The sequence below is a fragment of the Pristiophorus japonicus genome, chromosome 3 (genome assembly GCF_044704955.1).
Source record: "Pristiophorus japonicus isolate sPriJap1 chromosome 3, sPriJap1.hap1, whole genome shotgun sequence".
Taxonomy (NCBI): Eukaryota; Metazoa; Chordata; class Chondrichthyes; family Pristiophoridae; genus Pristiophorus; species Pristiophorus japonicus.
Window position 1 is genome coordinate 153,617,989 of NC_091979.1, and position 14,762 is coordinate 153,632,750.

At 46.6% G+C, this 14,762-nt stretch overlaps 1 protein-coding gene across 4 annotated transcripts in view; it reads left to right on the top strand.

Annotated features, from left to right (window-relative positions):
• Positions 1 to 14,762, top strand: part of plcl1 (phospholipase C like 1) — a 506,974-nt gene that overhangs the window by 4,248 nt on the left and 487,964 nt on the right. For 2 of the 4 annotated variants that reach the window (XM_070875920.1, XM_070875922.1), the window contains one exon: positions 6,333 to 6,387. The exons of the other annotated variants lie outside the window; for them this stretch is intronic. The gene's annotated coding sequence lies outside the window, so the exon portion shown is untranslated. The remainder of the gene's footprint in view (positions 1 to 6,332; positions 6,388 to 14,762) is intronic. 4 annotated transcript variants of the gene reach the window in all.

A 14,762-nucleotide genomic window follows, 5' to 3' on the forward strand; every position in this document is an offset into this window, starting at 1 on the left:
AATGGCCTTTCCCTCAGCCACTCCCGATGGAAAGCAGTCTATGATCTAACAACTGTTTGTGTAAAATATTTTCTCCTATACCTTCTCTTTACTCTTTTACTAACTATATTAAATAGATTGACTCCCTGTCACTGACTCCCCAATCAGAGGAAATCATCTTTTCTCATTCACCCTATAAAAATCCTTCCAAACTTTAAAACCCTCTAATAAATCTCATCTTAGTCTTCTTTACTTTAGTGGTAATAGTCCCAGTGGGGTAGAAATTCGTCTGGACCCGCTTTCAAGCTCAGAATTGGCACTCCCCACCCCCCCAGCCAGGAGGTCCAAGACCGCCCTGAAATTGGGCCTCGGACATCACCACGGGTAGCTAGCTCATTTAAGCACATGAATTTTAGACCGATTGTCACGTTGACAGTGGTCCTCAGGTAAGTGCTGGGGTGGGGGAAGGGTAGATAAAGGGGGTCTGACCACGGCTGGTAAACTGAGCTATTGGCGGAGGCCGGTTCTAAGGCTGTATCCACACCAGGAAAGCCTGAGTGAAGTAGGCCTGCTCTTCTCAAAGCAGCCCAGTTTCTAGAAGGGGTCCTCTAACAAGCATTTGGCCCCTCATTAACATATGCAAAGAGCCAATTTCAGTGATTTGAGAAGGGTTCTAGCACAGGTGGACTGGAAACAAAGATTGGCCTGGAAAACAGTTAATGAACAATGGCCGATATTTAGACTAAGCCAAGCATATTCCGATAAAAGGAAAGATCCAAAGCTAGAGCTGGATGGCAAAGTACCTAGAGTTTAAAATAAAACAAGAAAAGGAGGTTTATGACAAAAATGGCAGGTGTATATAATACAGTAGAAAACCAGGCAGAATACTGAGAATGCAGGGGGAAATTGAAAAAGGGCAAAGAGAGTATGAGATAAGATTAGCGGGTAACATAAAAGGGAACCCAAAAATCTTTTATCAACATATAAAAAGTAATAGGATAGTTAAAAGAATGGTGGGGCCTATTAAAAACAAAAAAAGGAAATCTTGTGGAGGCAGAGGGCATGACTGAGTTACTGAATTGAGTACTTTGCGTCGTCTTCACAAAAGAGGAGGATGAAGTTAATGTTGCAGTAGAGGAGAGGGAAGTAGAAATATTGGATAGGACAAAAATAGATAGAAAGGAGGTTTGCATCACTCAAAGTTCACAAGTCACCCGGTCCAAATGGGATGCATCCTAGGTTTCTGAGGGAAGCTAGAAGAAGCTCAGACCACAATCTTTCAATCCTCCTGGATATTGGAGTGGTGCACCCCGATTCAAAAAGGGGAGATAACTAAAGGCCAATCAGTCTAACGTCAGTAATGGGAAAATTACTAGAAGAGACCATTGTCAAGGACAAAATAAATTCTCATTTGGAGAAGCATAGTTTAATAAGGGACAACCAACATGGATTTTTTAACGGCAAATAGTGTCTGACTAACCTGATTGAGTTCTTTGATGAAGTAACAGAGAGGGTTGATGAAGATAGTGCAGTAGATATTGTATATATGTACTTTCAAAAGGCATTCGATAAAGTACCACACACTTATTCGGAAAATAAAAGCACATTTTGAGGTTTACGGATGATACAAAACTTGGCAACGAAATAAATAGTGAGCAGGATATTTGCAAACTTCAGGAGGTGAAATGGGCAGGAACGTAAGAACATAAGAAATTGGAGCAGGTGTAGGCCATACGGCCCCTCGAGCCTGCTCCGCCAGTCAATAAGATCATCCCTGATCTGATCTTGGCCTCAACTCCACTTTCCTGCCTGTTCCCCATAAGCCTTGACTCCCCTATAGTTCAAGAATCTGTCTATCTCAGCCTTGAATATATTCAATGACTCAGCTTACACGGCTCTCTGGGGCAGAGAATTCCAAAGATTCAAGACCCTCTGAGAGAACAAATTCCTCCTCATCTCTGTCTTAAATGGGCGACCACGTATTCTGAAACTATGCCCCCTAGTTCAGGATTTCCCCACAAGGGGAAACATCCTCTCACCATCTACCCTGTCAAGCCCCCTCAGAATCTTATATATTTCAATAAGGTCACCTCTCATTCTTCTAAACTCCAATTACAGGCCCAACCTGCTCAACCTTTCCTCATAAGACAACCCCTTCAACCGAGGTATCAACCTTGTGAACCTTCTCTGAACTGCCTCCAATGCAAGTATATCCCTCCTTAAATAAGGAGATCAAAACTGTACGCAGTACTCTAGGTGTGATCTCACCAACGCCATGTACAGTGGTAGCAAGACTTCCCTACTTTTATACTCCATCCCCCTTGCAATACAGGCCAGTATTCCATTTGCTTTCCGAATTAATTGCTGTTCCTGCATGCTAACTTTTTATGTTTCACATACGAGGACACCCAGATCCCTCTGTACCGCAGCATTCTGTTGTCTCTCTCCATTTAAATAATATTTTGCTTTTCTATTCTTCCTACACAAGTGGATAACCTCACATTTTCCAACATTATACTCCATCTGCCAAATTTTTGCCCACTCTTGCGTCCTCCTCACAACTTGCTTTCCTACCTATCTTTGTATCGTCAGCAAATTTGGCTACAATATACTCGGTCCCTTCATCCAAGTCATTAATATAGATCGTAAATAATTGAGGCCCTAGCACTGATCCCTGTGGCACCCTACTTGTTACAGTTTGCTAAACTGAAAATGACCCATTTATCCTGACTCTCTTTTCTGTTAGTTAGCCAATTTTATATCCATGCTAATATATTACCCCCAACATCATGAGCTCTTAACTTTTGTAGTAACCTTTTATGTGGCACCTTATCGAATGCCTTTTGGAAATCCAAATATGCTACATCTACTGGTTCCCCTTTATCCACCCCGCTCATTACATCCTCAAAGAACTCTAATAAATTTGTTAAACATGATTTCCCTTTCATAAAACCATGTTGACTCTGCTTGATTGTATTCACATAACAAATGCAATTTAATGCGGATTAGTGTGAAATTATGCACTTTGGGAAAGACAATATGAAGAGGCAGTATAATCTAATTGGTACTATTTTGAGGGGGGTGTGAGAATAGAGGGACCTGGTGGTGCATTTTCACAAATCCTTGAAGGTGGCAGGGCAAGTTGATAATGCAGTTAAAAAAATGTATGGGATAAAAACAAAAAATGCTGGAAATACTCAGCAGGTCAGGCAGCATCTGCGGCGAGAGAAACGGAGTTAATGTTTAAGGTCGATGACCTGTTCTCGGAACTACAAAAAAATTAGAGATGCAACAGGTTTTAAGCAAATACAGAGGCAGGGAAAGCGGAGGAGAAGAAAGAACAAAATGGAATGTCTGTGATAGGGTGGAAGGCAAGAGGGATTAAATGACAAAAGGGATGATGGTGCAAAGCAAAAGGGGGTGGTAATGGGACAATAAAAGAAACAAGATGGTTCGACATGAGCTGAAAATGAAAAAAGCAGAATTATCAACTGTCTGTAAAAAATAATATGAGCAGTGGTTATGATCTGAAATTGTTGAACTCAATTTTGAATCCAGGTGGCTATAAAGTGCCTAATCGTCTGATGAGGTGCTGTTCTTCGAGCTTCCGTTGAGCATCATTAGACTGAGTGGGAGTGGGACAGAGAATTAAAATGACAGGCAACTGCAAGAGTATGGGATACTTGGTTTTACAAATCATTGATTAGGCCTCAGCTGGAGTTTTGTGTACAGTTCTGGGCACCACACTTTAGGAACGATGTCAAGGCCTGGACAGGGTACAGTGGAGGTTTATCAAGATGATATCAGGGATGAGGGAGTTCAGTTATGTGGAGAGATTGGAGAAGCGGGGATTGTTCTCCTTAGAGCAGAGAAGGTAATAGAGGTATTCCAAATTCTGAGGGGTTTTGATGGAGCAAGTATGGAGAAACTATGCCCTTTGCTAAGTGGTCAGTAACCAGAGGTCATAAATTTAAAATAGTTGGCAAAAGAACTAGAGGGGAAATTAAGAGAAATTTCTTCACACAGAGAGCTGTTGAGATCTGGAATGCACGACCTGAAAGTGTGGTGGAATCCATAGTAACTTTCAAAGGCCATTTGGACAAGTACTTGAAGAGGACTAATTTTCAGGGTAATGGGGAAAAAAGCTAGGGAGTGGAACTAATTGGATAGCTCTTTCAAAGAGCCGGTACTTGGTTGATGGGCCGAATGGCGACCTTTTATGCTGAAGGATCCTATGAGGGAATTTTTCAGGAGGTCAGCGGGCACCGTTCGCTGGCAGGTTGGGTGGGAATTTTTTTTGACAGTGGGTCAGGACCCCGCTGTTAACTCGCCGCCACAAGCCTTTTCCAGATGTCGGGTCTATCAGCACTGAACAGAACCCACACGCAGTGACGGGGGTGGCAATTCAGGTCATTATGACCTTGTTAATAGCCAATTAAGAAACATCGACACATAGTCTGCAGCGCCATTCAATAAGATCATGGCTGATCATTCAACCTCAGTACCCCTTTCCTGCTTTCTCTCCATATCCCTTGATCCCTTTGGCCATTAGGGCCATATCTAACTCTCTTTTGAATATAGCTAATGAATTGGCCTCAACAACTTTCTGAGGTAGAGAATTCCACAGGTTAACCACTCTCTGACTGAAGAAGTTTCTCCTCATCTCGGTCCTAAATGGCTTCCCCCTTATTCTTAGACTGTGACCCCTAGTTCTGGAACTCCCCAGCAACGGGAACATTCTTCCTGCCTCTAACCTGTCCAATCCCGTCAGAATTTTATATGTTTCTATGAGACCCCCTCTCATTCTTCTAAACTCCAGTGGATACAAGCCCAGTTGATCCAGTCTCTCCTCATATGTCAGTCCTGCCATCCCGGGAATCAGTCTGGTGAACCTTCGCTGTACTCCCTCAATAGCAAGAAGTATTTTGAGCTCACCATTACATTTTATGAGGTCGCCCATGGGGTCCACGTTGCTCGGGGATCATCATAGGCAGCCCCTCGAAATCGAGGAAGACTTGCTTCCACTCTAAAAGTGAGTTCTCAGGTGACTGTACAGTCCAATACCGGAATTATAGTCTCTGTCACAGGTGGGATAGACAGTCGTTGAAGGAAAGGTGGGTGGGGAGTCTGGTTTGCTGCACACTCCTTCCGTTGCCTGCACTTGTTCTCGGCGACGAGACTCGAGGTGCTCAGCGCCCTCCCAGATGCTTTTCCTCCACTTAGGGTGGTCTTTGGCCAGGGATTCCCAGGTGTTGGTGGGGATGTTGCACTTTATCATGGAGGCTTTGAGGGTGTCCTTGAAACGTTTCCTCTGCTCACCTGGGGATCAATTGCCGTGTAGGAGTTCCGAGTAGAGCGCATGCTTTGGGGGTCTTGTGTCTGGCATGCAGACAATGTGGCCCGCCCAACGGAGCTGGTCGAGTATGGTCAGTGCTTCGATGTTGGCCTGATCGAGAACACTGACGTTAGTGCATCTATCCTCCCAGGGGATTTTCAAGATCTTGCGGAGACATCGTTGGTATTTCTCCAGCGAGGTGTCTACTATATATGGTCCACGTCACTGAGCCATACAAGAGGGCGGGTATCACGACAGCCCTGTAGACCATAAGCTTGGTGCCAGATTTGAGGGCCTGGTCTTCGAACGCTCTTCCTCAGGCAACCAAAGGCTGCGCTAGCGCACTGGAGGCAGTGTTGGACCTCATTGTCGATGTCTGCCCTTGCTGATAGTAGGCTCCCGAGGTATAGAAAGTGGTCCACATTGTCCAAGGCCGCGCCGTGGATTTTGGTGACCGGGGGGCACTGCTGTGTGGCGGGGTCAGGTTGGTGGAGGACCTTAGTCTTATGGATCTTTAGTGTAAGACCCATGCTTTCGTATGCCTCGGTGAAGATGTTGATGATGGCTTGGAGTTCAGCCTCTGTGCACAGACATGAGCGTCGTCCGTGTATTGTAGTTCGATGACAGAGGATGGGATGGTCTTGGATCTAGCCTGGACACAACGAAGATTGAACAGGTTCCCACAGGTTCTATAGTTTAGTTCCACTCCAACGGGGAGCTTGTTGAGTGTGAGATGGAGCATTGCAGCGAAGAAGGTCGAGAAGAGGGTTGGCGCGATGACACAGCCCTGCTTGACCCTGGTCTGGACATGGATTGGGTCTGTGGTGGATCTGTTGGTCAGGATCATGGCTTGCATGTCATTGTGGAGCAGGCGGAGGATGGCAACAAACTTTTGGGGGCAGATGAAATGGAGGAGGAAGCTCCATAGTCCCTCGCGGTTAACAGTGTCAAAGGCCTTTGTAAGGTCAAAGAAGGCCATGTAAAAGGGTTGATGCTGTTCTCTGCATTTCTCTTGCAGTTGTCGCGCCATGAGATCATGTCCGTTGTACCCGTAGTGGACAGACATCAGTCAGGTAAGCTGGTCAGGAGTTGTATGGCCATGGAATCATCTCATTATTTGACAGCTGCAAATGTGCTATAAAAGCTCCTATCTCACAGCTGTTCACTTTCCAAGTTCAGAAGCTGTTGCTTACTGCATTTGAAACCCACAGATTTTGCTTTATGCAGATTGCAAGTGTTTGGAGTAAACTCTGTGTCCAGTGTCACCTCATTGGAACAATCTTTCTCATCATTGAGAGATTGCTTCTGTCATCTCAAGTTCACCTGCCATCTATTACATGAAAATGGGTACGGTTTATACTGTCTCACCTTGGTCCTCAGAATCTGACCACGACCAGCCACAACACCAGCATCACTAGGCATACCAGCAGCAGCAACAACACCAACCTTTTCCGCAATCAACTTGTGCTGCACAGGACAGAGGGCATTAGCACCCGACTATATTGCTGCCTGGGCGCCAGAGATGGCCAGATTTACTTTACTTGACACTGTACACTCTGGCTGCCACATGATGTGCCAGGTTGGCACCACCCCACACCAACTCCATAAAGCATCCCTACAATGCCTAAGCCATTCCTGTCACACTCATTACCATTGCGGGGGTACCGTTATGTCTTACCATTGTGTACTGTTAGTTAGTACGATTGGACTAGGATGACGGTGAGTGTGAGGGGTGGCTAGTGAGATGGGGACATGATAATGTAGATAGAGAGGGATGGGTGGAGGTGCAAAATAAGTTGGTGTGAGTAAGGATGTGCAGCAGTAAGGTCGGCAAGTTAGAGTGATGGGGATGTGATGAGTGGCACAGCAGGATGAGGTTGAGTATGGCTTTGCAGTAACATTTCGTGATCTACTGAGCCACTGCACCCTGGTTCTCCTGACGACACTCCTGCTTGTGTCCTCCTGTGCAATGTACAACCAGGCTGCGTTGGTCTCCTGGGGAGGATTCTTCTGCCCATTGGAAGGGAACAGAACTTCCCTGCGTGCTGTAACTCCCTCCATAAGGGAGTCATGGGAGAACCTGTGTGCAGCTATGCACCTCTGTGCAGTGCTTCTCAGCGTTTGCAGCACCTCAATGCTGTAGAACACTGACAACACAACTGTCAAACTAAATATGCGCATAGTCTCTTTTAAGGAAACCGGCTGATGACGCATCATCAAAGAACATAACAAATAGGAGCAGGAGTAGGCCATTTAACCCCTTGAGCCTGCTCCGCCATTCAATAAGATCATGGCTGATCTGATCATGGACTCAGCTCCACTTCCCCTCCGGCTCCCCATAACCCTTTACTCCTTTATCGCTCAAAAATCTGTCTATCTCCACCTTAAATATATTCAAAGACCCAGCCTCCACAGCTCTCTGGGGCAGAGAATTCTATCGATTTACAACCCTCTGAGAGAAGAAATTTCTCCTCATCCCAGTTTTAAATGGGTGTCCCCAAGTTTTAGTATTAGTGGAAATATCCTCTCTGCATCCACCTTGTCGAGCCCAGTCATTATCTTATGTGTTTCAATAAGATCAGCTCTCATACTCCAATGTGTATAGGCCCAACCTACTCAACCTATCCTCATAAGTCAACCCCCTCATCTCCGGAATCAACCTAATGAACCTTCTCTGAACCGGCTCCAATGCAAGTATATCCTTCCTTAAATACGGAGACCAAAACTGTGTATGCAATAACTCAATAGACTGAATACTGTAAACTTCGAACAGGTACAAACCTGGCTCTACTTTATTAGGGCCCAAAGTGATTACATTACAAGATGGCTGACCTTTTATACCTGGGCCGCGCACACGTGCGCACAGCCCAATGACCTCCGACAGTGGCGCCACCTGGTGGCTAGTAAACCCAAGCATACATACATGACAATATCCCCCTTTAAGATATTAGTAACAGTCTTTTTACAAATTGAAACGGTCCGGGGCATTCCGCTCCCGAGTTGAACATCTCAGTTCAACTCCAGCCTCGGGCGAGCGTTCTGAGTCTGTTATGACTGGGGGCTGGGTAGTCGATCTGATGGGAGTGGCAATGACCACGTCATGGATTAAGAGTCCAGATTCATTGACCATGTCAGTGATTGAAAGTCCAGATTCACTGATGACAGCAGAGTCCTCTGATGACTGAGGGTAGGTTGGTTGATCACTGATTGTGTCTTCCTCAGACTGTTCTGGTTCATCCGTGTGCCGCAGCTTTATCTGATCAACATGTTTCCTGCATGTCTGCTCATTCTTGAGCTTAACGATAAACACTCAGTTACCCTCCTTGACCGTAACAATACCGCCGATCTATTTGGGACCTTGACCATAATTCAGTACATGCACAGGATCATTGATAGAAATGTCGCGTGACACAGTAGCGTGATCATGACACCCTTGCTGACTTTGCCATCTGTATTCAACACGACTATTCAAGTCAGGGTGGACAAGAGAGAGCCTGGTCTTGAGACCTCTCTTCATCAATAGTTCAGCAGGGGAGACCCCGGTCTTGTCCTGTAACTAAGCAATATGAGTGACAAGCGAGTTTGCAGTGAACCTTGAGTTACACGTTTCATACTCTGCTTGATGGTTTGGACCGCACGCTCTGCTTGTCCATTGGATGTGGGTTTGAATGGTGCTGACCTCACATGTTTGATACCATTGAGTTTCATGAACTCTTGAAACTCCATACTGGTGAAGCAAGATCCGTTGTCGCTTACAACAATGTAAGGCAGACCATGCGTAGCAAACATGACACGAAGACTCTCAATGGTAGCTGTGAATGTGCTGGATGACATGATTGTACTCTCTATCCACTTGGAATAAGCATCCACCACAATTAAGAACATCTTTCCCAGGAAGGAACCTGCAAAGTCGATGTGGATCCTGGTCCATGGTTTAGATGGCCACGACTACAGACTCAGAGGCGATTCCGCTGGTGCTTTACAAAGCTGCGTGCAAGTATTGCACTGATGCACACACGATTCCAGATCAGAGTCAATCCCAGGCCACTATACATGAGACCTGGCAATGACTTTCATCCTGACAATACCGGGATGCGTGCTATGTAGATCATGCACAAATTTCTCTCTGTCTTTCTTGGGCATAACAACACGATTACCCAACAGTGTACAATCTGACTGAATGGATAGTTCGTCTTTGCGACGGATATAAGGTTTGGTCTCCTCACACATTTGCTTAGGTATGGTAGATCAATCACCACTAAGGATACAACGTTTTACAACCAATCATATCGGGTCCTGGCTGATCCAGGTCTTAACTTGTTGGGCTATGACAGGGGTTCCTTCACTTTCAAAAGCATCCATGACTAACAGTAGGTCTGCCGGTTGTGGCGTTTCCACCTCTGGTGTGGGCAATGGCAGACGGCTCAATGCATCGGCACAATTCTCAGTGCCAGGTCTACGGCGAATGACATAATCATAGGCAGATAATGTCAGCGCCCACCTCTGGATGCAGGACGATACATTGGTATTGATACTTTTGTTTTCCAAAAGCAATGAAATGAGTGGCTTGTGATCTGTTTCCAGTTCAAGCGAAGACCAAACAGGTATTGATGCATCTTTTTAACCCCATACACACAGGCTAGTGCTTCTTTCTCTACCATGCTGTAGGCTCTTTCCGCCTTTGACAAACTTTTTGAAGCATATGCAACAGGTTGTAATTTGCCCGACTCATTAGCTTGTTGGAGCAAGCAACCAACTCCATATGACGAAGCATCACAGGCCAATACTAGATGCTTGCACGGATCATAATGTACCAGCAGCTTGTTAGAGCAAAGCAGATTGGTAGCTTTCTCAAAAGCTCTACCTTGAGACGCAGCCCAAACCCAGTTGTCGCCTTTTCTTAGCAGCATGTGCAATGGCTCTAATAAGGTGCTCAATCTAGGTAAGAAATTGCCGAAGTAGTTGAGTAGACCAAGGAACGAACGCAACTCTGTCACATTCTGAGGCTTGGGTGCATTTTTGATGGCCTTGGTTTTCGAGTCCGTAGGCCTGATACCGTCAGCAGCAATTTTCCTCCACAGGAATTTGACTTCCGGAGCCATGAAGATGCACTTCGAGCGTTTCAGTCTAAGTCCCACTTTGTCCAGATGATGTAGAACCTCTTCCAGGTTGTTCAGATGTTTGGCGGAGACACGACCTGTGACCAGTATGTCATCTTGGAACACGACGGTTCTGGGGACGGACTTCAGTAGACTCTCCATATTCCTCTGAAATATGGCTGCAGCCGAGCGAATTCCAAAAGGGCACCTGTTGTAGATAAACAGTCCTTTGAGTGTTGATGCATGCAAGTTTCTTCGACGTGTCGACCAGCTCCTGTGTTATGTAGACCGACGTCCGATCCAGTTTTGTGAATGACTTCCCCCTAGCTAGTGTTGCAAACAGGGCATCAGCCTTCGGTAACGGGTATTGATCCTGTTTCGAAGCTCGGTTGATCCTAACCTTGTAGTCTCCACAAATCTTGACAGTGCCATCACTTTTTAACACGGGAACAATGGGGCTGGCCCATTCGTTAAATTCGACTGGTGATATGATCCCTTCACGCTGGAGTCTGTCCAGTTCGATTTCGACCTTCTCCCTCATCATGTATGGAACTGCCCGAGTTTTATGATGGATGGGTCTTGCATCCGAGTCCATGTGGATCTGCACCTTGGCTGCCGTGACATTGGTTCAAACAGCGAGGTGAACTTGCTCAGCACTTGCACACAAGGAGTATCCTCCTCCGACGACAACACTTTGATCTCGTTCCAGTTCCATTTGATTTTTTCTGACCCGTTCCTACTGAACAGCGTTGGACCATTGCCTGGAACAATCCATAACGGGAAATCGTGAACCACACCATCATACGACACTTTGATTACTGCACTGCCAATCACCGTTATGAGTTCTTTAGTGTATGTACGTAACTTGGCATTGATTGGACTCAGCTTAGGCCTCACAGCCTTGGTATCCCACAGCCTGCCGAATGTCCTCTGGCTCATTATTGATTGACTTGCACCCGTGTCCAATTCCATCGATAACAGCACACCGTTAAGTTTTACATTAATCATTATCAGTTGGCACTTTGTTAGGAACGAATACAGTCCATACACTTCCTCCTCTGGTATCTCTGATTGCATACCCGGATCTGTGCTCGACTGATCATCATCCTCCACGTGGTGTGTCACAGCACGCTTGCTCAGTTGCAGACATATGCGCTGGAGATGCTCCACTCTCGAACAGCCTTTACATATATACTGTTTAAACCGACTCTACATTGCGCAGACGATGCCTGCGTCTGCGCACATACAGAGGCTGCACTCCAGGACATAGTCGATGTATTTACTGAGGCGTACGAAAGCATGGGCCTTACGCTAAACATCCGTAAGACAAAGGTCCTCCACCAGCCTGTCCACACCGCACAGCACTGCCCCCCCAGTCATCAAGATCCACGGCGCGGCACTGGACACCATGGACCACTTCCCATATCTCGGAGGCCTCCTATCAACAAGCGCAGGCATCGACGACAAGAATGAACACCGCCTCCAGTGCGCCCAGTGCAGCCTTCGGCCGCCTGAGGAAAAGAGTGTTTGAAGACCAGGCCCTCAAAACTGCCACTAAGCTCATGGTCTACAGGGCTGTAGTAATACCTGCCCTCCTGTATGGCTCAGAGACATGAACCATGTACAGTAGACACCTCCAAGTTGCTGGAGAAATGTCACCAACGATGTCTTCGCAAGATCCTACAAATCCCCTGGGAGGACAGGCGCACCAACATCAGCGTCCTCATTCAGGCTAACATCCCCAGCATTGAAGCACTGACCACACTCGATCAGCTCCGCTGGGCAGGCCACATAGTCCGCATGCCAGACACGAGACACCCAAAGCAAGTGCTCTACTCGGAGCTCTTCACGGCAAACGAGCCAAAGGTGGGCAGCGGAACCGCTACAAGGGCAACCTCAAAGCCTCCCTGATAAAGTGCGACATCCCCACTGACACCTGGGCGTCCCTGGCCCAAGTCCGCCCTAAGTGGAGGAAGTGCATCCGAGAGGGCGCTGAGCACCTCGAGTCTCAACGTCGAGAACATGCAGAAATCAAGCGCAGACAGCGGAAAGAACATTGCGGCAAACCAGTCCCATCCACCCCTTCCCACAACGACTATCTGTGACAGTCTGTGGCGCACGTATTGGACTGTTCAGCCACCAAAGAACTCCCTTCAGGAGTGGAACCAAGTCTTCCTCGATTCCGAGGGACTGTTTATGATGATGATGATGATAAAGGTTTAAACCGACACTGATGATGCCGATGATTTCCCCCACAACACCAACACAGTGATATCGGATTCATTCCCGTTGGCGGACTTTGAACAGCCATAGGTTTCGTGTACGCAGCGGGTCGGCCCTCCCATATGCAGCTCTGCCAAACGACGATACTATCTTGTTTACAGTACTTGCCGAGTTCTGATTTTTCAATGATATCAGCTTTTGTCCGTCGTCATGCATGATTGGGCAATCATGATGGCCTTGCTCAAATCCAGCGTCTCCGCCGCCAGTAGCTTACGCAGAATCACCTCGTGGTTGATGCCAATTACAAAGAAGTCCCGCAGTATGTCTGCCAACGCAGTTTCGAACTTACACGGTCCAGCTAGACGTCTTAGGTCGGCAACAAATTACGATACATCCTGGCCCTCAGAACGAACATGCGTATAGAATCGATATCTTGAGATGATGCCGCCTTCATCCGGTTTGAGATGGTCACGTACCAGAGCACACAATGTTTCATAGTCCATGTCCATTGGACTTGATGGCAAGAGGAGATTCTTTGAGTCCATAGATTTTCAGACCGCAAACTGTGAGGAGGACCACCCGGCCCCGAACTGCGTCTGCCTCTTTCTCCGTTTTGTTGGCCACGAAGTACTGGTTCAAACGGGCTACAAAGTCTGCCCAATCTTCTTCCTCCACAAATCGCTCCAAAATTCCAATTGTGCTCATTTTTCCATGCAAAGGTTCTTGTTACCTCGTCGCCAAATGTTGTGTATGCAATAACTCAATCGACTGAATACTGTAAACTCCGAACAGGTACAAACCTGCTCTACTTTATTAGGGTGCAAAGTGATTACATTACAAGATGGCTGGCCTTTTATACCTGGGCTGCACACATGTGCACACAGTCTAATGACCTCCGACAGTGGTGCCACCTGGTGGCTAGTAAACCCAAGCATACATACATGACAAAAACTGTACGCAATTCTCCAGGTGTGGCCTCACCAATACCCAGTACAGTTCTACTCGGAACTCCTATATGGCAAGCGAGCCCCAGGTGGGCACAGGAAACATTTCAAAGATACCCTTAAAGCCTCCTTGATAAAATGCAACACACCTGGGAGTCCCTGGCCAAAGAACTGCCCTAAGTCGAGGAAGAACAACCAGGAGGGCGCTGAACACCTCGAGTCTCGTCGCCGAGAGCATGCAGAAAGCAAGCTCAGGCAGCGGATGGAGTGTGCGGCAAACCAGACTCCCCACCCACCCTTTCCTTCAACGACTGTCTGTCCCACCTGTGTCAGAGACTGTAATTCCCATATTGGACTGTTCAGTCATCTAAGAACTCACTTTTAGAGTGGAAGCAAGTGTTCCTTGATTTCGAGGGACTGCCTATGATGATGTACAGTTGTATCAGGACTTCTCTGCTTTTATACGCTATCACCCTTGCAATAAAGGCCAATATTCCATTTGCCTTCCTGAATACTTGCTGTACCTGCATACTAACCTTTTGGTGTTTCATGCACAAGGACCCCCAGGTCTCTCTGTACTGCAGCACTTTGCAATTTTTCTCCACTTAAATTTTAATTTGCTTTTCTACTAATTCTGCCAAAGTGGATAACCTCACATTTTCCCACATTATACTCCATCTGCCAAATTTTTGCCCACTCACTTAGCCTGTCTATATATACCCCTTTACAGATGTTTTGTGTCCTCCTCACAATTTGCTTTCTCACTCATCTTTGTATCGGCAACTTGGCTACATTACACTCTGTCCCTTCATCCAAGTCATTAATATAGATTGTAAATAGTTGAGGATCCAGCACTGATCGCTGCAGCACCCCACTAGTCACTGTTTGCCAACCGGAAAATGACCCATTTATCCCGACTCTCTGTTTTCTGTTAGTTAGCCAATCTTCTATCCATGCTAATATATTGCCCGCAACCCCGTGAGCTTTTATCTTGTGCAGTGACCTCTTACGTGGCACCTTATCGAATGCCTTCTGGAAATCCAAATACACCACATCCACTGGTTCCCCCTTATCCACCCTGCTCGTTACATCCTCATTCACCTCAGTACCCCTTTCCTGCTTTCTCTCCATACCCCTTGATCCCCTTGGCCCTAAGGGCCATATCTAATTACAGGCCTGTCA